Raw genomic sequence first — 26380 nt, 5'->3', positions numbered from 1 at the left:
CACCAGGACCAGGATAAACTATTTACAATAGCCTCTCAAGCTGCCTTTCTGCTAACACCGATGAGGCTATTTCCCTCATAACAATAAATTAGCTGTGTGTTGCTTGGCTGTCAGGTATTCTACAATGCCCCCAAATATGGAGTAAAGAGATGGGAATTTTGGTGCAAATTGAAAGGTTTATGCTTTCCACAAAGGTTGCAGTCCTCCTGCTCAAGTGGAGATATGATTAAAAAACAAACAAGGCAAGTGTTTATAAAATGGAGATTTGCAGTGTTGTGGTAGCCCTGTTGGTCTCAGGATATGAGAGATAATATCTTTTATTGGACCAGCTGAAGAAGAGGTGAAGAAAGCTTGGTCTCTTTCACCAATAGAAGTTGGTCCAATAGAAGATATTACTTCACCAGCTTGTCTCTCTTAGAAAAAGAAGATACAGAATTAAAATAAAACTAGGAAAAACCTGCTGTGATGGGTTTGAGAAAGCCACTGTTTCACTCAGTTCTTAAAACTTTACTGCTTCCAATAAATTCTCCCTGCAATCTTCCTCCTTCTAGCTCTCCTGAGTCTGTAAGAAGGAGCTGTTTGCATGGAAAAGCCTTCAGTCCTTTTACCCCCAGCAGCCCTCACCACAAATAGGGCCACAAAGATAACTATCATGGTGCCCTACATTTTCCAGCCTGCCTTGCTGCAGGTTTAAGGAGGACAGGTGGAGGCACCATGGACCATCTCTTTAGTCCTTACATTCGAGAGAAAGAAGCCAAGCTCCGATTCCAGAAACTCTTGTTGTGGGCCTCAGTAAAGGAAACAGAAGGTTAAGCATCTATCCTAGCAGCATACAACTTCCACTAGGCCAATTTCTCCCCATAGGAGAGATGCCATAGGAGCTGGTCTGGAACATTCAATTAATCTTTTTATAAAAAGGGCTAGGATCTGGTTTCTCATGGGGTGCATTCCCTAACCTTTTATTGCTTTAACTTGCTGTTTGTGGTATAACTTATAAACAAACAATCTAAGGGCATCCCTTTGGGTTCTACCTAAGAGACAGGGGGTACTGGCCACAAAGGTGTGAGCTTCATTCATATTCAAGTAAGAGAAAGCATCCCCCTTTTGATCAGCCCTTTGGCAAGCACGGATTTTGTAAGTAACTAGTTTTTTGAAGCCAGTGAGGATGCAGAACTCTTTGATCATGGAAATAATAAGCCTGGAAGAGGCCTTTGTTGATTGCATGACATTCAGGTGCACAAGAGAAATGCTGTGTGAGGCCCTGATCCTGTTCTAGCCCTTCATTCACATATTTGCCCTTAATCCATTGCTGCTTTTGAGACCAAATATTTTCAAAATACTTCTGGATTGCCAATGGGACTGTTAAACCTCAGAAGTTAGGGAAAGTTTGCCTTCCTATGCAGCAAAGGAGCCAATGCATATTTTTCTCCAACGGTACAAGAGAGGTAAAAAGTCATCAGGAGGAGGAAGGATTGTGTCTTGACCCAAAAAAAAGTTTCACAAGTTTCCAACCCTAGTAGTTTCTCAAAGGGAAACAATCACAGCTTTTAGCTAAAGTGAGTGAGTTGCAAAACTTAGTTGTCAGTTGATGAGCTCAACTTGGGGTAGCACCCATATAAATGTTGCTAGCCAGGCCACCTAATAACTAAAGAACTTTAAGTCTGCTTTATTCGTGATTTACAGTTTAAAAATATTTTATAACAAGCCATTGACCCAATAAAAGACTTAAAAACTAGAGGTCTCAAATAACTAGATTTGTGCTAACAAAAAAGACCCTTGGTTGCTTTATTATGTCTTCCAGTAAAAAGGGGAAATTAATTTTACACCTGCTATTTGCTGCCCAGTGCAAGACTCCAGCCTTTCTGAATTGAAGAGATGGCTCTAACCTAAAACAGATGTTTGCAAGAATTCACACGTTATTAAACAATGGAAGAGCTTACAGATGCATGATATAGCTATGCAGAAGCCTACTTTATAACATGGCTGAAATCCCATGAGTTTAGGAAAGGAAGCAGATGGAAGTATAAATTAGACTAAAAAAAAAAATCAGTATCTTAGTATATAGGTTTCAATTTTATGACATAATCAGTGAAAAACTTTCCTAAAAGAGGTTGTAAAATGTAGTACTCAATTCATTATGAACCGCCCTCCCCCCCCCAGGGGATCTTATCTTAGATCCTAGCACCTTCCATCTATCATGAAAATACAATATTTTTGGTAATTTAATTTTATTTGAGGCCTGCGAAAGCCATCTATTTTACACAGATTTTTAACAACAATCCAACTTCAGAAGCATTAGTATTTAATAGCAGACCATCATTCTGTTTTGACTAACACCACACGCTTACAGCAAGAGCTACCAGGCTCTGTTGTTGAAACTATGTCACACACACACACACAAAGTCCCATTAGTCAATGGGGATCTGCACGGCCATAAGGTCTACCAGCATGGACCCAGCTGCAAAATTAAGCCTAATGAGGTCTCCTTTTAAGAAAATGAGTTACACAGAGAATTTCATACGCACACAGATCTCCAGACTATGGTGGCACTTTCAAGAGCACCTAAAGGAGCACACAGTCATCTAGTGTGTGCGTCTCTTCAGGTTTTGTGGAATTCCTCTGCAGCATTGAATATGTGCATAGAACTATTCACCAGGAAGTCTAAGGTCCATAAGCACTTACCAGTTAGGTAAGGTGTACCTGAACCAGATTTCCAATATGAACAGCTGTGACCCCTTCCTTTTGACCACAAAAGGTAACTGTACACTTATAAAAGGAGTACTTGTGGCACCTTAGAGACTAACAAATTTATTTGAGCCTAAGCTTTCATGAGCTACAGCTCACTTCATCAGATGCAGTCTCTAAAAACCATTACACGAGCCTGAATCTTGTCATAGTCAGTAGAACTGAGGGAGAAGAGAGAGGATCACTATTTAGAGCTGAGAGCGACAAAGGATGGAGAGAAAATTGCCCTACCCAGCTCTTCTCTTAAACTCAGTATCTTCCTTCATTCCAGATTTTGGTGTTATCTACAGTACCTCATGAAATTCTCCCTTGTTCTCACAGACATCCAACACTGCTATCGGACATGAATTCAAAGAATTAAGCTTCAAGAGAAAACTCCATCATAACTGGCATAAAAAGTACACTTTTGTAAGTATTAAAATTTCAGCATAATTTCTCAGTTAAATTTCCCTCCAAATCCTCAAAACTATTAGAGATATGTTGAATCATATATAATACATACTGAAAAAGAGAATTTGGTGTTTGAGTAAGAAGTTTTTAATCGCTCTACATCTGCCGTCATTCACCTGATTTGAAATATTTTGTAATTTATTAATCTAGTGTACCTCTGTAAAAAAGATGTTTTATTATACTTGTTATCATTGGTGGTGTTTCAATTCTACTAAAAATATACTAATGATTTCAGGCTTCCTTAAAGACACAGTAGTGAACCAGAAGTAAAGCTGGGGAGCAGATTATCAGTATTCAGACTAATGTGAATATACTATATGAAATCTAAATATAATAATTTTTACCACTATCTCTGTTTTTACCCTTACAAGGGTCAATGAGCAGTAACATTATACATGTCACTATCCTAGGCCATTTGTACACCTAACTTGGGAGCAAGAAAAATGTGAGCAGTCTTGGAAATCAGGCCCTAATGCCTACATAGCAGGTCATATTGCCGGTCAAATGTAGAGATCAACAAAATCCTTTTGGATAAAGAAGTCAAAAACACATATAATACAAAATACAAAAATACAAAAATACATATAATACAAATACAAAAAAAATAATTGTATTGTTCACTAATGGAAATAAGGGAAATCAACATTTTAATAACTATATGAGGGATCTGCACGGCCACAAGGTCTACCATGAGTCTGAGGTGCCTTCAGAGGCTAAGTCTGTACCTAAGAATATTCACTCGATTTATTACATTTTTAAGGCAAAGTTTTCCCCTCTGATCCACACTATGAATCTCTCATATGGAAAGCAGAGTTCCAATGCACATTATACACTTGTTTAATATGGGCAGCAAAAAGAGAACAACCAACAGATCTACACTGCAGATGAAAAGACTTTTTCCTTTTTTTTTTAACTGAAGAACCATACACCACTAAACAGGGCAGTGACACAGCCCACCACTCCCAGATTTTCACTGCGGAAAAGGATCTGGAGGTCATATTGGATCACAAGTTAAATACAAGTCAACAGTGTAACACTGTTAAAAAAAAAAAAATCAAGCCGGGATGTATTAGCAAGGGTGTTGACTGGACAGACTATTGTGTCCAGTTCTAGGCGCCATATTTTAGGAAAAATGTGGACAAATTGAAGAAAATCCAGAGGAGAGCAACAAAAATTATAAAAAGGTCTAGAAAACATGACTTAAAAGGAAAAATTGAAAAAAATTGGTTTTGTTTAGTCTGAAGCAATTGCAAGGTACATACCAGTAGGTTTCATTTTCAGTTGTTTCAATTTTCACAAGATTGCAACTTGGGCAGCTGGATCCTATAACTAGGGCCCTACTAAATTCATTGTCCACTTTTGTAAATTTCACAGTTATAGTATTTTAAAAGTCTTGAATTTCATGGTGTCAAGTATGCAAATCTTAAATTTCATGGCGTTGTAACAAAACATGAATATGTATTTAAAAACAGCAAAAACAAACATGTAAAGCCCTTAACTCAACATTTCTCCAACTCGGGGTCCCAACCCAAGAAGTCGCAAAGTTGTGTGTTGGGGGTGGGGGGTCCAAAGTACTGCCACCCTTGCTTCTGCGCTGCCTTCAGAGCTGGGCAGCCAGAAAGCAGCTGCTGGACACCCAGCTCTGACAGCAGAGCTGCCACCAGCAGCAGCAGTGCAGAAGTAAGGGCAGCGATACACCATACCATGCCACCCTTATTTCTGCAGTGCTGCTTTCAGAGGTGGGCACCCGGCCAACAATCAGCAGCCTCTGCTCTGCTGCCACCCAGCTCTGAAGGCAGTGCAGAAGTAAAGGTGGCAATATGGCGAACCCTACAATAGCCTTGCAGTCCCTTTTGGGTCAGGACCCCGAGTTTGAGAAACACTGTGTACTTTTGTACACTTTTACCTTATAGTATAATATAGGGTAAAAATAAACAAAAGACCAGATTTCATTAGGGGAGACTAGATTCCATGGTCTGTGACATGTTTTTATAGGGCTCTACCTGTAGCAGATGGAAAGTTTAAAATCAATAGTCAAAGCAACAAGGAGGGGAACAGAAGAGAGAAAAGGCTACCTATCAATCCTGTTTGATTTGGGGAGTCAGGGCCAATTCCAACAACTCCGGACCTGCTGCAAAGCTTTCCAGTTTGTCACCCATACGCAAGCCCCAAAAGTCAACGTATAACTACCTTCACTCCATCTTACCTCAGACAGCTCTGCCATACCAGCTGGGGGGGAGGTGGGGAAGGCTGACATTTCATAAAGCGGAATGAGTATATGTCCTTGACTAATATGTCAAGAACTAAGGTGTGTATTTTTCTCCTCAAGGGTTTCAAGAAATCTCCACAGAGGTCTCATGAATCAGCTTGTTCACCACACCAGGTGGCACTGGCACTGAATGGTAAACATCTCACTAGCTATCATTCCTACTTGGTGGGACCCTAGTAAGATGGGGAAGCCCTGCAGCTGCAGGTTTGGCTGTATTATGTGAAACAGAATGTCAAGGTTCCTTCCCCACTCTGAACTCTAGGGTACAGATGTGGGGACCTGAATGAAAGACCCCTTAAGCTTATTCTTACCAGCTTAGGTTAAAAACTTCCCCAAGGTACAAACTTTGCCTTGGCCTTGAACAGTATGCTGCCACCACCAAGCGTTTTAAACAAAGAACAGGGAAAGAGACCACTTGGAGACGTCTCCCCTCCCCACCCCCAAGCCCTAACCCCCTTTCCTGGGGAAGGCTTGATAAGAATCCTCACCAGTTGGTACAGGTGAACACAGACCCAAACCCTTGGATCTTAAGAACAATGAAAAATCAATCAGGTTCTTAAAAGAAGAATTTTAATTAAAGAAAAGGTAAAAGAATCACCTCTGTAAAATCAGGATGGTAAATAATTTACAGGGTAATCAGATTCAAAACATAGAGAGTCTCTCTAGGCAAAACCTTAAGTTACAAAAAGAGACAAAAACAGGACTATACATTCCATTCAGCACAACTTATTTTAACAGCCATTTAAACAAAACAGAATCTAACACATTTTCTTGCTAGATTTCTTACTAACTTAACAAGAGTTGGAAGACCTGCATTTCTGATCTGTTCCCTGCAAAAGCATCACACAGACAGACAGAACCCTTTGTTCCCCCCACCCTCCAGATTTGAAAGTATCTTGTACTGTCATTGGTCATTTTGGGTCAGGCGCCAGCGAGGTTACCTTACTTTCTTAATCCTTTGCAGGTGAAAGAGTTTTGTCTCTGGCCAGGAGGGATTTTATAGCACTGTATACAGAAAGGTAGTTACCCTTCCCTTTATATTTATGACACAGCCCTAGCTACAGCCAGTGTAGCTTAGTGTTCAGAGCACTGGACTGAGACTCAGGAGACCTGGGTCTATTCCTTGCTCTGCCACTGACCAGCAGGGTGACCTTGCACGAGTCACTTGATCTCCCTGTGCCACAGTTTCCCCATCTGTAAAAGGCGGGTATCAATACTGACCTTCTTGGTAAAGTGCTTCAAGATGTGCTGATGAAAAGAAGAAGCATGTAAAAAGCTATATCATCATCTCAGAAAATAGGCATCAGCTCATCATTCCTCCATCAATTCAGCTGGGTCCCCAGGAATTCCTAACAGAGATGTAAAAGAGTTGGAAATACCTCAGTGCTACAGTTTAAGAAGAACCACACACCTATCATCCTAGTCTTAGGTGAACATGTTTAGGGTTAGGACACTGATGATGTACATTACAGAAACCCAGAGATGGGTTTGGAGCTGCTGTCAGCTCACTCTCCTTCAGCAACAACGAAGATTTTCTGCTTTTCCAAATGGGACTCTGGGGCTTTTTGAATTTCTTACTCCAAGTCTGTCTGTAGTTGAATCTCAACTCAGTAAGCAAATTTGTTTTAACTCAAATCTCTTTAAAATAAAAATACATTTCCTTTTCTAGAGTAAGTTTGTAAATGTTTGATTAGAAAATGGACAATTGCCACTAACCATAGATGTTCACTGCATCAGGTCACTGAGTATTTGGGGCCAAATTTTCTTCTCAGTTATACTCATGAAAACTCATTGACATCTGTAAGACTGCATAGGTGTAACTGAGAAGAAAATTTGGCCCATTGGTTTTCTTGAGTCCAAATACCACAATTTTCAGGAGAACAGACCCATGCAGAACAAAGAACTGATTAGCGTGTTCATGTGTGACTAGTAGTATGGAGAAATGTGAACGTACAAGATTTACGTGTGAGGTATACTTTAATAAGATATGTTTCCAGTAATACTTGCTGGTTTGAAGAACTGACACTAACTTCTTCTATATTACCACAAAGCCTCTCTTCTTATTTAACATGCAATATATGCAGTGACCTAATTTAACAGTGCAAGGCTTGAAGAAAGAGAAAGGAGAGCTGGTAAATCCAAATGTACATAATATCATTGCATTCCAACTGCACAGACATGGGAAAGTGCAGGACCAATAGAGATAGAACCATTGCATCTCACTAGCAGAACTGCGCATCAATAATTTTACTAAGTAGCCAATTGGACTGTTTAGGAACAGTCTTTTAAAAACAAAAGCACAGAGCAAATTCTCTAGGTAACTGTTCTTAGGGTCTAAGGATTTTTGTGCATCAAAAGGGTTTTGAAAAATGTAATAACATTGCAGATAAGCTTTGGTTCAGCTCATTTATCTTCAGAACAAGAACAAACCCTATTCATACTATTATGCTAAAAGAAAAAGAAAGGAGGTCACATACATTGCTTATTATTTCAAACGATAAAATTATGAGTACTGCCAACTCACCCATTACATTTTACTCAGGGTAACAGTAAAAAAAGAAGATAAACATAAGTTACCATAATTAGAGTTTTACTTGCTGAAGCACTGCTCTTCCAGTGTTCAGGATTACATTGCAGCAGGTAGACCAACTATAAATAATCTCCTCTTAGTGCTATGACATACCCTAATCCTAGTGCTACAAAAGGAAGAGGGCTAGGGATTGGGAAAATCTAGTCATTTGTTTCCTCCTTTAAACAAAAGTACTTTTCCATAACCATCACCAAGAAAGAATGCAACAGCACTGAGCAAACACATGTATATGGAGCTACAGTTTGTATATTTTGTTCCAGAAAAGCATGCCAAGTATTTTTTTTTGACAGTGTCACCCAGTCTTCTGCTTCCATCGTTTGAAATGAGGAGAAGAGGAGCCTTTTTAAGAGATCTCTCTTGTAGGAAGTGTTTAAAAAAAAAATCTGGCATGATTAAATCTGCTGTTTTCAAAAGGCAAAACTTTTGCTCTTCCCAAGCATGGAGTATGAGAAGAGTGAACCAGGCCCATTGATCTTCCATTAACAGCTTTACAATTTTTGTTTCAAAGACTGCAACCCTAATCTCAAGAAAAGTGCTGTTTATGGGCCAAATCATCCCCACTTGAGCATATCCCACATAAGGGTCAGTGAATGTCACAAATCTAAGCTCCGGACATTTCCTCATTGTCATTTCAGTGGGGAGGGAAGGTGGCTTCCACCCCACAGAATGGACTGGTAGATCTCAAGGACTACGCTGACACCCAGTGCCAAAGACGCTGCCTATCATCCACCTCAATTGCTCCCCAACCCCTTGGCAGAATATCTCCCAAGGAGCAGCAAGGATATACTTGTGTAAGTTAATGGTGACAAGAGTCCTTTCCTCCTTAGTGGAGCCACACTAAATTGTTAATCTTAGATTTTGTTGGGAACATAAAGAAACAAACAGGAATTCTCTTTATGAAGCTTCAGTTCATATGCTACTACTACTTATAAAAAAAGTTGAGACATAAATAGTCACTATTTCCTTTGTATCCACAGTTGCACATAGCAAGAAGAACAATGTTTAGACGTTCTCTGAACCCTCTTCTCACAAAAATAAGGCATCTTCTGCAGGGAAATAAAACATGAAATTTGAGTATAGGTATACCATAGGTTTCTTTAAGGATTGCAAACATTCACTTATTAACAAATATGTTATACAAAAATTCACTTTCATGTTAGGAAAAGAGATGTGGGTTCTCGTGAATGGAAAAAAGTGTTATTTTTAATTTAAATATTAAATTATCCATCTTTATCTCTCTCTCTCTCTCTCATCTCAGGGCTGAATGGCTTGCTATTTTCTGCTCCCTCAAGGAGCAAATACTTTCCCCACTCTTGATTTAAATAAACTTTGTTGTTATGACTAACTGGAAAGAGAGAACAAAAGAAAGAAAAATACAGTGGCTATTTTTAAAATCTTTGTCTTACAAAGGGCACAGAGACTTGATCAACTAGATTAAAAAGAAATGTTATGACCAGCTTCAAACCATCATCATATGACTGAGCTGTTTACACATGAAAATGAATCTCTCCTGGTTGTAGAAGATAATGATTTATGTTTTCAAGTTAATTGAGGTCTAAACTGCAGTGGCATAATGTTTGGTGTCAGGAATAGCATAACTCTGCTGCATCAACTGCTTTGAACACTGGTGGAGTCAAACTGGGGACATTTAAAATGGATGCACATTCTGCAGGTTTTTTGGTAGGAGTACATGTTTGCTTATCTGCTGGGCTGCCTAAACTATGACCACACAAAGGTCCTATGCTCATTTCAGTGAGTGCCAGTGAACAAGGGCCTGCAGAACGCACAAAAACAACTTGCTTGAAAGAAGATCCTCCTGAGTAATAAGCAATGAAGAGTTTGTGACCCACACTTAGTCACAAACAAGACCAAATTCAGGCAAATCTGGGCCTCACTACAAAGGCATTTTATTGAGTCTCCCAGCTGCAAGTTCTAGGATTCCCTATGCAACCCCTATCATCCGATCTGCCCTGTCCTTCTTCCCTAGCTGGAAAGGTTCTCTCTCAGGTGGGTAGAGGAGCGAGAATAGGTGTCAGGCTATGGGTTCTAGGTGGCCAGGCCTGGTGGTGGTCGAAGCCAGACACAGGGCTGAGGGGAGAGCTGTAACTGGGATCTGGGGCAGATTGTGGGTCAGAATTAGAGTCAGTCTGTGGACAAGCCAACTCAAGACTGTAGTCATAGTCAGGCTGAAGGTTGAAGCCAGGTTGGAATCAGCACCAGGGTCAGGGGGGTGAGTAAACAACTGCAGGGCTGGACTGGGTCAGGAACAGAGCTGGAGCAAGGTCAGGGTAGGGCACAGACAAGGCTGAAGCAGGCTGGAAGAGAAATCACATCAAGAGCACGCTGAAAGTCTTAGGAATCTGTGACAGCGCAAGGTGGCAGGAGGGTTCCTGGCTGAGCAGTGCTATTGCACAAACTAACTTGAAGGTCGGGGGTGGGGACAGGGCCACCCCTAGCCATTTTCATGCCCTATGCAGCCCCCGTGTGGGAGGGCTGTGTGGGGCCCCAGGCCTCTGCGGGGGAGCAGGAGGGAAACCGCCCCCACAGCACGGGCCAACAGGGTCACTCCACTTCCTGCCGCCTGGTGAGTGCAGGACAGCCAGGCTGACCCCGCACTAACGGGGCAGTGGGAAGTGGAGTGACCCGCCCCCGCCTGCTCCACTCTGCTCTGCTCCACTCCCCTGGCTCCCAGCCTTGGGGGAAAAAGGGGAAACTGTCCCCCAGCACTCACCGGTGGTACAGAGTGGGCTGGGGTCAGGTCACTGCACTTCCCACCGCCGGTGAGTGTAGGCCCAACCCTGCTGCAGTCCTCAGGGCAGTGGGGGCGGGGCTGGGGAGGACCAGGGGTGGGAAGAGGCAGGGCGGGGGCAGAGCAGGGGTGGGGGCCATGGGGAAGAGGCAGGGCGGGGGCTGGAGCAGCTGCGTACTTTGCCTATGGGTAGGGACAGCCCTGGTTGTGGAGGAGGTCAGTGAAATACCTGTGGCTGAGTGTCCTCTCACTTAGGCCCTGCTCAAGGGATAGGCTGCACCACACCTGAGACATTGCACCTATTGAGTTTCTGGGGGAATGGGCAGGCTTCTAAAGGCCCCTCCCCTAAGGGGAGGAGCCACTGAACCCAGGGCTCAAGTAAATTTTGGGGACCACAAATGAAAAAACAGGGACAGGAGTGAGGGTCACAGGGTCAAAAGCAGGAAGCCGGGCGGGGGGGGGGAGAAACATTGCGCAGAGAACCCCAGACAGTGCCCACTGCTCCTCATAGGCGTCCAGGGAACCATTGGACGTGGCCCAGAGGAACTTTGCCCAGAGACGTGACTTCAGAGAGGAGCGGAAATAGGCCCCACAGTCACAGTGCATCTCCCCATCCAAATCCTCCTTCTGGTATGGTGGACGGCCACCTTGGCCAGTGCCAGGAAGAGGTCTCGCAACTTCGTGAGGCCACCGATGAGGTGTGCATAGAGCAGGAGGTGTGGGGAGAAGTGCAGCCCAAAGCTGAGGAGAAGGTTCTGGAGGAGCCAGAAAAGGGGCTGCAACCTAGCGCACTCGACATAGATGTGCACCAGGGTCTCCCACACACCGCAGAAGGGGCAAGTGTCAGGGAGGAGCGTGAACCATGTCAGGAACATGCCAGTGTTTGTGAATTTCCCTCACAATAGGCTACCTTTACAGAACTAACCAGCATGTTTATGGAGGGATTTAAGGGAATAGTGGATGGAGATTGCCTGTTAAACAGGCAGTAACAGAAACCTGTGATGTGTCCCTGGCCAGAACTTAATAGATAACAACAGCCCTTATTACAAAATAGCATAGCTGTTGTCACCTTTAGTCATTATGACACTTCCATATGCCTTTTCTCTGTATTACGCTTATCTGCCTCAGCGCTAGACAAATTTTGCACAAAACAGAATGAAGGAAATGTGAACTTTATTAACTGGGAAGAATTGCAGCCCTCTTTAAGTGCCGTCTTTCCAGGAAGGCCTCTCTCATGAAGGAAAGACCCATGAAGTATTGTAGTTGAACAAGCTGAATGAACAAGACAGTCAGGGTCTCTGATGCTAACAGTGATTTTTCTTCTCTTCACAATGATGCAGATGGATAACCACAACCAGATAATGGATCTACCACAGCAAAATGGATTTGAGGCATTAAGATCTGGACAAAAGAACAGCCTAATTCTTCAGTTTATTCTGTCCTCACTGTCTGTCAAGCCCCAGTACTCTTGCTTCCTGGAGTCCTTTACCAAAAAAAAACTTTTCAGAGCAATAAGCGAAACATGGGAGGTATCCATATCAGATTAGGTGAGAGTAGCATGATCTAGTTAGCAGGGCCCTGGGCTGGGACTCAGGAGACTTGGTTTCGCTGCCTGGGTGGGCCACTAACCTGCTGTGGACTTTGGTTAAGTCGCTTGACTTCTGTGTTCCCTCCCATTATCTTGTTCATTTAGACTCCACACTCTTCAGGGCAGGAGCTGTCTCTCACTATGTGTTTGCACAGCACCTGGGATCCCTGATTTCAGTTGGGACCAGCAGGTGCTACTATAATACAAATGTTTTATGTTCTTGTATATGCTGCTTGTTATGATCTCCATGCTTAGCTGACTACTAAAATGAAATTTAATGGACATTTTAGCAGGTTTAACATGAACTAAATTGATGTCACCTTAGATAACAGGCCCAGGGTTATCGCCCTGACTTCCAAGAGATTTAAAGTGGGTGTTCTGGAGGAGATCAAGTTAGAGTCAGGGCCGGCTCCAGGCACCAGTGTTCCAAGCAGGTGCTTGGGGCGGCAGTTAGAAAGGAGCGGCAGTGTTTCCACGGTGGTGGTAATTTGGCGGCAGCCCCTCTGTCCCGCAGGCCATGGCAATTCGGCAGCAGCTTCTCCCTTTTGCAGTCTGCGGCGGCAGGTTTTTTTTCCACTGCTTGGGGCGGCAAAAACTGCGGCCCTGGTTAGAGACTTCTAGTCAGATTATGAAGGCCAAGAACCACCATCCTGATCATCTATCCTGACCACATCCAATGATTTCTGCATCAAACCAGCTTCTAGGTGAGCGATAAACTCTCTTTTTGAAAGGTACCCTGTCATGACTTATAGACTTCAAGCGATGGTGAATCCACCACATCCCTCATAAGTTGTTCCAATGGTTAGTTACCTTCACGGTTAAAAGTTTCAGACTAGAAATGGTGCAATGTGTCTAGCTTCTGCTTCCAGCCATTGGCTCCTGTTATGCCTTTTTCTACTAACAGAAATCTCTTTCCCAGGTAGGTATTTGAAAATTAATCTGTTCCCACACACTCCACTTCCCTAATAACTGCTCTAGAGATTGTAGACAGCAGTCCAAAGGAGGGGAGAACAAAGGTTACTATTTATTTACAAGTCTAACAAAACTGTGGGGGAAATATTTACAGGAATAAAGAAAGGAACCAGACATCCTAAAATAATGAGCAAAAGAATACAAGATCACTTTAATATTAGCAAAATACAAGAAAAATAAGAGTTAAAATTAGGAACAAACATTTCCATAACTAGGAATCCTATGCTAGGAGGAGATGTTCCTACCAGAGCTGCAGGGAACAGTTCTCAAAAATTTAAAATTCCATCATAAAAAATGTGCAATTTACACACACACACACTTCCTGACCAGCTCCAGTTTCCACCAGTCTCTTTCATTGGGTGCTAGTATTTAGGTATACCCCAAACAGCCTACTTGTGCCATGGCATGAAACTGCTGAATCCTATTTCTCAGAATTCAGAGCACTGAAACTTCTACCATTAGATCCAGCTAGTTAGCCCTTAACCTACCTTTACCCAAGGCAAATTACAACCTCCGATTGGATTTACCAGTTGAAAATTTCAACAGATGGACTGCATATCAGCATCCTTTGATACCACTAAAAAGACATTCAGCTAACCAAATTCTCCACAGCACCTGGCAGAATTAACTCTGATCATATTTGTTTTCCTAGCACAACACCAAAGTTGAAGGAAGCATAAAGAAAGATTCTTGGACCTCTTTTGTTTCCTCCTCAGTCTCTTCACAAATAGGGATCTTATTAATCCAACTGTCCTGGTTAAATTTCCCTTTGAGCTGTTGCATTCTGCCTACTAAAAATCTTCTGTAATTTCTATTGGATACGTTACTCTGCACTTCCTGCCCTAAAAAGTTAAACAGCATTGCCATTGCTAAGCAGCCTCAGCTTTCTATCCCTGAGCTGGGGGATGTAAGCATTACTGTATGTTCTTGTCAAATAAGAGAGAAAGAAATCAGCACAGCACTTGGAGAGCCTTCTGGAGGAAAATGACGGTAAAAATGCAAGCAATTATTTCCAAAAAACACTTGATGCTCTGACCCCAACCATTTAGTGATGAACAGAAATTAGAAACTTTACCACAGCACTAACATGCAGAAGAATCTTTACTATAAACAGGTACATGTAACTTCCACATGTTATGTCAGGACCTCAGTTATATTTATATAAAACAATCTTGCTACTACAAAACTTTCTATTGTGAAGAAATGTACAGCCTCAGAAGGATCTACCATCCCAAGTGGTCTTTTAGAAAAAGGCAATAAACAGTCATCTACAAGGAAATGGCTCTGAAATTTATTTCTCCATGCTGCTGCCCCAACTCAAGAAAGAAGTCAATATGTACCAAACTGTAAGCAAAAACAAAATCATAAGATGACCCTCCCTCTTTTTAAGGAATCCCTTTTATTTTGTTTGGGTAGGTAAATGAAAGATGTAAAGAAAAGATGCACTTTTCATCAATAAAAGTAGAAGCAGACCACTGCATATTGATATTCAGTTGTGAGAGTGTATTTAAAGTTGAAATCAGAGAAAGTTAATTAACATAACACATTCACTTTCTCCACAGGTGCAGAAGGGCAAGAGAGTTTGGTAAGGGAGATGCTCTTTCTATACAGACTAACAAGAGTAATGTATTCTGTGGCCCATGAAAGAGGAGGCCAAATAGGAGGGAATCTGATTAATTTAGGCTGATATTGTAGCTGCAGGATGAAAGCTGAATCTATCTGCTGTATTAGATTCTGGATGGTCGTAACTTCAGCACAGGCCACCGATATTGGTAATCCTAAAAGTGTTCAAAAATCATGAGTTGGGACTCAGATGATCACAAAGCTGGCTTAAAAAAAATCATATGATTTTGAAAACAAAATAAAAATTCTGGGCCTTTATATTTGCCTTCTGGTTTTTAAGCCTTACTATTTGTTTTCAGGCTCTCTCTGCAACCATGAGAGCTAGAAACTTTTCTTAATGAAAGCTGAGACTCTCAGGACCCTGGAGTTTTAAACAAAGACTCATGCAACACTAGATCACTTTGCAGAAGTTGCACGTATGAGAGATAGCTTGGATCCTCCATCAGTGCTGCAGGGGGTCTAGGCTCAGAATTATTCCCATCTCTGACAGCATGGTGGTCGGTTTGTTTGTTTGTTTTGAACATCCCTGAAAACAGACCAGAGGTTACTAAAGGCACAACAGTTAATCATCACAATTAGAAAAACAGTATTCCAGGCACATATTAAAACACGATAAAACAAGTTATCCTAGCGTCCCTTACATTAATTCCAGATACCAGTATTAACAATGGAAATACAATCAGTGTAACAAAACAGAATCAACATTCTTTCACTGTGTACTCATTCATGGCAAAGGTTCGGCCCCTCCTTGATTAGTCAATATATATTATTACTCAGTAAAAAAATACTACTGGAGCTTTCCTATACGCTCTATGATCCTAAGAGAATCACAGAAATATAGAGCTGGAAGGATCCCTGAGCGGTCAACAAGCCCTGCCCCCTTGTGCTGAGGCAGGACCAAGTAAACCTAGACCACCCTGACAGGTGTTTGACAAATCTCCGATGATGGGGATTCCACCATCTCCCTTAGCAACTTAGTCCAATACTTAATTATCCTTATAGTTTGAAAGTGTTTCCTAATATCTAGCCTAAATCTCCCTTACTGCAGATTAAGTTGATTACCTCCTTCTAATTTCAGTGAACATGGAATACAGTTGATCCTCTTTCTCTTGGTAACAGCCCTTAACATATTTGAAGATTATTATCAGGTCCCCCCTCAGTCTTTCTTCCTCTAAATTGAATGTGCCCAAGTTTCTTTTGTTGTTGTTTTTTTTAAATAGGTCTTTATAGGTTCTCTCATAGGTCAGGTTTTCCAAACATTTCATCATTTTTGTTCTCTCCCCAACTGGACTCTCTCCAGTTTATCTACATCCTTCCTCAAATGTGGCACCCAGAACTGGACACAGTACACCAGCTGAGGCCTCATCAGTGCTGCGTAGAGCAGGACAATTACCTCCCATGTCTTACATACGATATTCCTGTTAATACACCCCAGAATGATCTTAACTTTATTTGCAACTGCAACTGGAGGGTAGGGATAGGATACAGAGGGCCCTAGACAAATTAGAAGATTGGGCCAAAAGAAATCTGATGAGGGTCAACAAGGACAAGTGCAGAGTCCTGCACTTAGGACTGAAGAATCCCCTGCACCGCTGCAGACTAGGAACCGAATGGCTCGGCAGCAGTTCGGCAGAAAAGGACCTAGGGGTGACAGTGGACGAGAAGCTGGATATGAGTCAACAGTGTGCCTTGTTGCCAAGAAGGCCAATGGCATTTTGGGATGTATAAGTAGGGCCACTGCCAGCAGATCGAGGGACGTGATCGTTCCCCTCTATTCGACATTGGTGAGGCCTCATCTGGAGTACTGTGTCCAGTTTTGGGCCTCACACTACAAGAAGGATGTGGAAAAATTGGAAAGAGTCCAGCGGAGGGCAACAAAAATGATTAGGGGACTGGAACACATGACTTACGAGGAGAGGCTTGAGGGAACTGGGATTGTTTAGTCTGCAGAAGAGAAGAATGAGGGGGGATTTGATAGCTGCTTTCAACTACCTGAAAGGGGGTTCCAAAGAGGATGGATCTAGACTGTTCTCAGTGGTAGCTGATGACAGAACAAGGAGTAATGGTCCCAAGATGCAGTGGGGGAGGTTTAGGTTGGATATTAGGAAAAACATTTTCACTAGGAGGGTGGTGAAACACTGGAATGCGTTACCTAGGGAGGTGGTGGAATCTCCTTCCTTAAAAATATCTAAGGTCAGGCTTGACAAAGCCCTGGCTGGGATGATTTAGTTGGGGATTGGTCCTGCTTTGAGTAGGGGGGTGGACTAGATGACCTCCTGAGGTCCCTTCCAACCCTGATCTTCTATGATTACATTCAATTTGTGAGCCACTACAACCCCCAGATCCATTTCAGCAGTATTAGCACCTAACCAGTTATTCCCCATTTTGTAGTTGTGCGTTTGACTTTTCCTTCCTAACTGAAGTACTTTGTACTTTTCTTTATTCAATGTAACCTTGTTTATTTCAGACCAATTCTCTAATTTGTAAAGGTCATTTTGAATTCTAATCTTGTCCTCCAAACTGCTTGCAACTCTTCCCAGCTTGGTGTTATCTGCAGATTTTATAAGCATACTTTCCACTCCATTATTCAAGTAATTAATGAAAATATTGATTAGTACCAGACCCAGGACTGACCCCTGCAGGAACCCACTACATATGCCCTGCCAATTTGACAATGAACCATTGAAAACTAGCATTTGAGTATGATCTTATAGTAATTCCATCTAGACCACATTTCCCTACTTTGTATATAAAAATATCATGTGGGACTTTGTATTTTGCAGCTTCCCAGCAATTCTCCTCCTTTCCTATTTGTAATATAGCTTGATTTTAGCAAGGTTTTTGACAAAGATGGATGCAAAAAGCGGCAGCTTTAACTAAGAAGTGGTAGTTGTAGTCCATCCTCTGTACATTCAGAATGGTAATTAAATGTCATATTTAAAATATAGAAGTTATGCCCATGGATCAAAGGCAGCACAGCTCCAAATATTCCGATTGATGAAATTTTAAACAACGAGACATATTCCGATTCCACATGGATATGTTCAAAATTATTCGTAGCTTTGCCCATTCTGAAAACAAAGATTAACATTCCTGATATGGCAGTATTTAAAAATACTTTCATCAAGCAAGTTCTTGCATTTTCTAGCTCAAGCAATCAGCATTATTAAGATAATGTTGAAGTAAAAAGAAAACGGTACAGAGTTTAAGCATAGAAGTTTCTGGTTATCAGGGAATAAGGTATAGATTATCAAGGGGTGCGAAATTCGGTTTAGGAATGGGTGGCGTAAGGAATACATAATCTGCAATCTCCCCAATTGGGGGTAAAAGTTTAATGGGTCAAAGTACAGACATTGACATATGGGGGTATGTTGTTCATATAATGGCTATGTTCAGGTGTGGAGTATAATGAGTGGATACGATGATGAGGATGGATCTACCCTCATTTGGTGGGATTTAATGTTCAGTGAGTTTATGGTTCCAACACTTCCAACCACACTGCTTGCCCATTTCTTTATGTGTAAGTAAGACATCAATAATTAAGGATTTTAGGAAAGCTATTGAAACTGAAATACAAATGTAATTGATTTAAACTAAGAAAGAGGAAGTAGCACCACTGTGTGTAAAGCAATAAAAACTAAGAAAGATGCATGTATATAGACAAATTTACGAAGCAGATTACTGAATCCAACAGATCTGGGGCCAAATACATTGTATCTAGAAATATCCAATTCCAAAAATTAAGTTACATTGATAAAATGCATAATTTTAATCAATAGTCTTCAGTTGTAAGATTTGTGAATTATTTTGTTCAGATCAACATTGGTTTTAAAACACTGATGGATAACAAAGAACTTTATATAGAAATGATAAGCAAGTCAAAATGATCAACAAATATATATTACTCACATACCTTTCAGACTCGAAGGCCTAAGTTTAAAATACTTAACTAGGTAATAAAGATAATCCTAAATAACATAGTATTTAAAGAACAAAAAGAATAAATGTTAAAAATAGTTAAATCATAGAATCATAGGACTCGAGAGGTCATCTACTCCAGACCCCTGCACTCATGGCAGGACTAAGTATTATCTAGACCACCCCTGCCAGGTGTTTGTCTAACCTGCTCTTAAAAATCTCCAATGATGGAGATTCCACAGCCTCCCTAGGCAATTTATTCCAGTGTTTAACCACTCTGACAGGAAGATTTTCCTAATGTCCAACCTAAACCTCCCTTGCTGCAATTTAAGCCCACTGCTTCTTGTCCTATCCTCAGCAATTAAGAACAACGATTTCTCCCTCCTCCTTGTAACAACCTTTTATGTACTTGAAATATGTAACCTAATCATCTGTTTACTTCAAACATAAAAGATCATCAATGGCTCAACCAAAAAAAACAAAACATACATGAATTGATGAGTACTGATCATATCAATGACCCGATAATACTACATCCAAGGACAGCTATTGAGGGCCACTGGTATGACAGGTACCTAATACACATAGTACTGACTTCAAAATAAAGCATTGAAAAGAGAACCGGAAGTAAAGGAAACTCAGAATAAGGCTTGAAACACATCACAATTCATTTTGTTCTTTTGAAATCCATCAGAAATGCTTATCAAATACAATTTTGCTACAAAAACAATGGAAAAATAGCAAGTTAGCAAAAACTTTTACATATCCACTTCCTGCATATTTAACAAGTTTCCCATTTGGACCTTTTCTGGTTAACATTTGGTTAAGTCTGGAGGACAGCAAGTAAAGATGAGGGACTGCATCAATCATAGTTATTTCTGCCAGGAAATTCCAACTATTACTATCCAAGGAATAGAAAACCATTTTGCCATCTTATTTGCTATTGTATGACATTGTTGTGAGCAATACATTGTGTCAGAGGTTTTTTTTTTTTTCTTAGCTCACTCTATGTCAAGGCTCAGCATAAGGTCTATGCTTAAGCGTTACTTAAACCGGTTGAATTTCACCCCTACTGAAAATAGAAGTCCAGATGCTTAGGTAAGGTAAGTCAACATAGTCCCATTGGAGGTCAATAGAGTGACACCATTCATCTGATCCAGAATGTCTGTATCATCTAGTTCTACACAATGGAACAGATTTCTTTGCACACATTTATGCGCTAAACTGGTGCGTGCTAAAAGGAAAAATTAAACTACATTCAAACACAAAGACCAGACCAGGTAAAAAACAGCATCATCCCCCCTTCCCTCCCCTGCCCATGCAGGCCTCACTTTTCTGACAGCAAGATTTGATATTTAAACAGCTTGCTATTTCCTGAACTAAAAGCATAAGCTTTAATTTCCATTTAATATATTTTTCTGTACCCAAGACCATTTCATGAAAAACAGTCAGTAAAATCTGAAGTCCAAGTGATCTGGTGGTAAGTGTTCTACAAGTTTTCCCTCTAATCCTCCTTTCCCCTGCCCAACTTCATCTCCATGAATACATAAATTGCAGGCTCACCAAAAATAAAAGTTTTGTTGTCCCCCTGGTGGCATTACAGAAGTCACTATTCTTAAGGCTGCCAGGAGATCACTAAAGATACAGGACTACATCATCACTACTACAATATTATTTCTAGCTGATGAAATTAAGAGGGAATACCTAATTTTAGCCAAACAGAAAGAGACAATAGACATATAAAAAAGTAGCCAACTTTCTAAGAGGGCAATACAATCAAGACTAACAAAAATACAGTGACAAAGAGTTGTCAAGGTTTTAAAAAAAAATTAACACATCTATTTTCCTACACATGTATTACACCAAAGAACTCTATCCAGAGAGCAAATGATGTAATGCAGCACTGCACACGAGTAAGAATGGAGATAAGCAGTTTAGCAAGGAACATATTACATTTTATCAAATCAATAACAGCCTTAATAAAATTGACAAAATGTTGACTATGGTTTTGAAAATATCACTTACACTTTAAACCTTGCCTACGTACAGACAACATGGGCTCACAAATTGTGTGTTGTGGTGCGCCATCTCATATCTTAAGTGTTCTGATTTATGGCAATACTTAGGACTAGTACGGCAACAGTTGGTACAGTGGATGCATCGGTAAAGCTTCCTTCCTACCAGCAGGTGTTAAGTTTCTTGAGTAAGTGTGCATGTAGTATCATACACACAGCTCTGCAGATAGAAATCTGTGAACCCACTGAACAAGTACAGTGTGACCATTAGCTTTCCTCAAACTGACCTGGAGGCCCACTGGTTGAAAGCCCATTGAATCTTTGGCCTCTCTGCTAAGATTGCCAACATGAATACTGAGGAGTGCCAGTTAGGATGGTGTTTTTGGTGTTGCGAACATGGGTTCAGTCGGAACTGAAATGTGACCCCCCCCCCCCAACTCATTTCACATGTATAACCAAATGATAGTGGCTTTTAGCTACTATCAGCCGTGTCAGAATTTGAACTGCTGAACTCAAATGTATGCATCTGTACCCCCGCTCCCACAAACCATCTTTTTCAAATATAGATACTTCATTATGACTAGGCGAAGAACAGGTTGATTTTGCTATGTTTATGTAACAGATTATTAGCCTATTATGGCTGATCATTAACACTTATGCCCACATGGCACTTTCAAGTGCCATCATTTTATAAACAAATTAAATGGTTGCACAGATGATTGAGATTCTTGTAAACTATTTAAACATCAAAATGCAGAATCATGAAAAAGTTAAGCTCAAGAAATGTTATTTCAATACTGTATCACATTAAATTCTCTGCACTACCACTTTCATTATGTCCCTCATTTTGGGTTGCTGTTCCACATCTTGTCCCACGTTAGGGACTTACCAAGCGGAGATATGACTATAATAAAACATGCCAGAAAGGGAGACAGGTAATGATGACCATGGGATAATCTCTTTGATCTTATTCTGTGCTCAGATATGCAAGCATTACTTTGACTTATGCCAGTGAGAGTTGTGCATGTGCATCTAAGCACAGAATTTGACCCTTACTCATGTTAAAAAGAAATCTAATCAGCTCATACAGAGAGTAGAAAATGGAGCCCCAAACATTTAGGTTCATACCTCAGGAATGAAAAGAGAGTAGTTACAACACAACCTCCCCACTAGCATATATTTTAATAAACTTATCATAAACAATACTTTGTACTTCTACAGCACCTTCTATCCAAGGATCTCAAAGCACTGAACAAATGTTAGATTTGTGCCACACCAGTCTTTTCCAGATTCAATGTCAACGACTTGAGCTGGTTTTGTGTTAGGTTGATTTTTTTAAAAACGTGTTCACATGAGGCATTTCCGTTTCTTTTGAGCTAAGGTGTGTTCACTATGGATTGGTTTGAGAGTTAGAGACAAGCCCATTACATCCAAAGTATTTTCAATCAGTTTACTCAAAACGCATGCCCTGACCGTTTAAAATATCGGCCTCAGCTGCTAAAGGTCAAATTAGAAGTTAGAAGGGTTTGATTTTGTTCATATTTACATAATTTATGTCTGCAGGGTATACTGGAAATTGCTGCACTCTTTCGGTGTGGGGTAACTAAGAGTTTGTTAAATTATGACATCACTGACGTCGTCAAATTTAAAGGGGTATCCAAGGGACAACAAATTAGATTTCCACACTTCCCTTCCCCCTTTACCGAGCCGGTGGAGAAGAGTAGGGTGTGCACAACATTGACCAGCGCTGGGGATAATATTTTGATAAAACCACGGCAGCGAAGTCAACATTTTTGTCCTTTTATTTTAAGTTACAGTGACACACAGCCTAGCATGGCACAATTTCATAGGGGAAGATAATGAGTCTCCACAAGGCTTAAAGATGCCTGAAGCATTAAGGGAAGTGAAGGGATAAGGTGACATTTCAATTTAAATGATGTAAGGTGGTTTGTACCTTACTGCATTATGTTTTATAAGCACATGATAGCACACTGCGTTACAAGTCACACTGTAAACTCGGATGGATGTTTATTCACATGGATCCTGAGCCTGACCATTTCCCTTTTGCGAGTCTTTTGCACGGGGGTGGGGGGGGTGGAATTATCATCAGCGAATGCCTCTCTCACAAATGGCCTGTGAAGGTCCAGCAGCAGCAGCAGGGGTCATCACCTGCCCAAGCCGGCTTCCTGCCCACAAAGGGACTCCCTGGCCAAGAAGCAGGCTCCCATCAGATAAAGCAGCGACTACAGCCATGAATTCGGTGGGAGATTCTGCAATGCAGAATCCCTTCCAGGAGCTGACTATTGAGTGAGAGAGAGAGAGAGAGAGTGTGTGTGTGTGTGTGTGTGTGTGGTGGGGGGGGGAGGGAAGGTCTGCCTGCATTTTCACAGGCAAGGATTTACACAAGGTTATGAACCAGACGGCTTGGCCCCATTGCTGCTCCAGCCCAGACCCAACTGGAACGTCTCTGGCGTGGACGGCTCTGACAGCCCGAGAAAGGACATTGCCGCTGGTCCCAGCGCCCGGCTAGGGATGATATAGGAGCAAGCAGCGAGCGCACCTGTCCCATCCCCTCTGCTGCAGTGACACTTGCCCGCACTCCCCCCCGATCCGCCCCTGCCATGCACAGCACCCGCCGGGGAGGAGGAGGAGGAGGGAGAAGCAGCCTCTTACCTGCTCCTGCTGCACCTCCTGCCAGCCCTGATTACCCGAGCTCCATTCTCCGCTAACTGGGGGCTGGGGTGGCGGGGGGAGGAAATCAGATCAGCTGGAGCCCTCTCCCTCAGCTGCTGCTTTCAGTCATGGGGTCCTGCTCCTCCTCCTCCCCGGCCGGCCTGGGGGAGCAGCTGCTTCTCCCCTCCTCGCCCTGCAGAAGGAGAAAGGGAGAGACCCACCTCCTGCCGCTGCCGCCTCCTCCCCATGAAGTCACCGGCTGCACGGCCCGCCCCCTCTTCGCCCTGCAGAAGCCGGAGCGGAGAGGGGTGGAGCGCTCCTCCCCGGGCAAGGGGACGTGCCAGGCCGCTTGAGTGGCACGCTGGGCCGGCAGCAGCCAGGGGAGGGAGCGGAGCCCGAGCCCGGCTGAGGACGCCGGCGGCTCCCGGCTCCGGCAGCGCTAGCTCCCCGAGCCAGGCAGGCGGCCCCCGGCGCGCTGCGGGCGAGGAGCCGCCTCTGCAGCGCACGCCGGGCGCGCCAGCCTCGCCCTGTCCCCGGAGGAGGGGTGCGGAGCGGCTGCTGGGGAGAGCCGGGCTAGCGGCCGGACCGCGGGGCTCGATCCGGGGCCCGCTGCTGGGCTGAGGAGTCCTTCAGGAGCGTGACCCGGGGTCCTGCCGCGAAGGGGGGAGCCCAAACCGGCCCGGGGGTACCCGGACGGGCTGTGCTACCAGCCGCCAGGCACTGCTTGGAAAGCCTGCCGGGGGGGGGGCGCGGCCCGGCCACATTCACCCCGACGCCGGGTTGTGCAGACTGGAGCGGGGGACGCAGCCTGGTCTTGCACCGAGCCAGCGCCGCCGAGCTCTTGTGCACGTGGCAGGGATGCGCCCCCTTTCTCCCAGTGCTGCTGAAGGTGCCTGTCGATACAATCTTTCATGCCTTCTAAGTAACGCCCCCGCTTCCTCGGGATTGCCCTCAGTAATAACACCCCATTTACTTTGGGCTGCAGCATCTTCGGCTCTCTCATGCTTTCACAGATAAACCACTGCCAGCTGAGGTGGTAGAGTAGGGGTGGAGTTCATCTGAGAAAACTATCAACAATGAACTTTTTTTTCAAAGGGAGCTTACTTTTCTCTTCGGCTTTTGCCATGAGGTAAACAGCTTGAGAGGCGAGGGAATGGACCAGAGAGTTACACATCTAGACCTGGGCACTCAAGTTCCTACTTAGAACCACAGGGTGAGCTAGAAAGGAGCAAAAGCAAAGGACTTCTTTTGAGTGGGGGTTAAAGAATCATCATGAGGCAAACGGTGGCCTAGTGAACACTAAAAAGCATTGATCAGCACTCAGGGAGAACTAGTTTCCTTAGCTGAAATAGTTAATCTATTGCAGATTGCATACAATAAAAGGACAGAAGTAGGAGTTCTTTATAAATTATTGACCAGGTGCAAAGGGTCCTGCAATATTTTACATCAATAATGCACATCTGGGGGCGGGGACAGACCTGTTTCGGGGGCGGGGGTAGAGCACATTGATAAAGTTTTGATGGGGGATTTGAAGGTAGCACATGGAAGAGTGAACTAGAATTTAGTCTGATTGACCACTTTATCCCACACTTAAGTTTTATTAATATGTTAAAACTCCCAGCTGGAACCTTAGCAAAGCTTGCCTTTTAAAAAGCACATTCTGCTGCAGATGGCATAAGAACAAGATTCTCCCTCTTTCTTCCAACCCCCCGCCCCCATTCAATTCCCAGCCCCGCTGCTGGGAACACAAGAACTGCTCGTTGTAGGGCTCACAAATGACAGGCATAGCACCAATTGTCATTATTTTGTTCAGTTGCATCCTGGGATTGAAAAAAGTGACAAAATAGATATTTATCTTACATTACCAGGGTTCTGAGATGTATTCCACTCTTGCTCTGTGTGCCTGCACCAGATGCATCCAAGATTGGGCTCTTGGGCAGCACGGCCCAAGGGCCCATGCTTGCACTTTGAGTACCCTCTCCCTTTTCTCTCCTCAGGGTGTAAAAGGGTGGGGCAGAGCTAATCATCTCTCAGTTCCTTTCCCAATACACAATCCAGCTCTTAAAGGACTCTATAGTAGTAGGGAGGAGGGCAGATCATGGCATACATATGGACAACACAGCTCAAAGAACAACAGTTATTGTAAGGTATGTAACCATTCATTCATTCAAGTGACTGTCAATATGTACTCCACTCTTGATGACTCAAGCAGTTACCTAATGAGAGGAGGTGGGTGCCTGTTATCTAAATATAGATTGTAATGCAGCTCTGCCAAAAAAGTTGTCATCTGCCCTAGATACCTCTAAGGGAACAGTGGCCTCTGAATAAATGAACAAAAACTCCAGAAAGAAAAGGAGTACTTGTGGCACCTTAGAGACTAACCAATTTATTTGAGCATAAGCTTTTGTGAGCTACAGCTCACTTCATCGGATGCATAAAGTGGAAAATACAGTGAGGAGATTTATATACACACAGATCATGAAAAAATACACATTGTAAGGAGAGTGATCACTTAAGATGAGCTATTACCAGCAGGAGGGTGGGGTGGGGGGAGAGAAAACCTTTTGAAGTGATAATCAAGGTGGGCCATTTCCAGCACATTTCCAGGAGTTAACAAGAACATCTGAGGTGTGTGGGGGGGGGGGGGGAGGAATAAACAAGGGGAAATAGTTTTACTTAGTATGATGACTCAAACACTCCCAGTCTCTATTCAAGCCTAAGTTAATTGTATCCAATCTGCAAATTAATTCAAATTCAGCAGTCTCTCGTTGGAGTCTGTTTTCAAAGT

The 26380-nt window shown here is 42.7% G+C and overlaps 1 protein-coding gene across 4 annotated transcripts in view; it reads right to left on the bottom strand.

Moving 5' to 3' along the window:
• OTUD7A (OTU deubiquitinase 7A) overlaps positions 1-23929 on the bottom strand; it is a 253547-nt gene extending 229618 nt beyond the window's left edge. For 2 of the 4 annotated variants that reach the window (XR_013636423.1, XM_073303652.2), the window contains exons 1-2: positions 23593-23804; positions 6686-6813 (exon numbers count right to left, since the gene is read on the bottom strand). The gene's annotated coding sequence lies outside the window, so the exon portion shown is untranslated. The other 2 variants (XM_073303653.2, XM_078854648.1) reach the window with 2 other exon arrangements.
• Positions 23930-26380: the final 2451 nt, after the last annotated feature.

Source organism: Lepidochelys kempii, chromosome 10, assembly GCF_965140285.1.
Source record: "Lepidochelys kempii isolate rLepKem1 chromosome 10, rLepKem1.hap1, whole genome shotgun sequence".
NCBI classification, from domain to species: Eukaryota; Metazoa; Chordata; order Testudines; family Cheloniidae; genus Lepidochelys; species Lepidochelys kempii.
The sequence above is the reverse complement of the archived record's forward strand: the minus strand, read 5'-3'. Positions and strand labels throughout refer to the sequence as shown.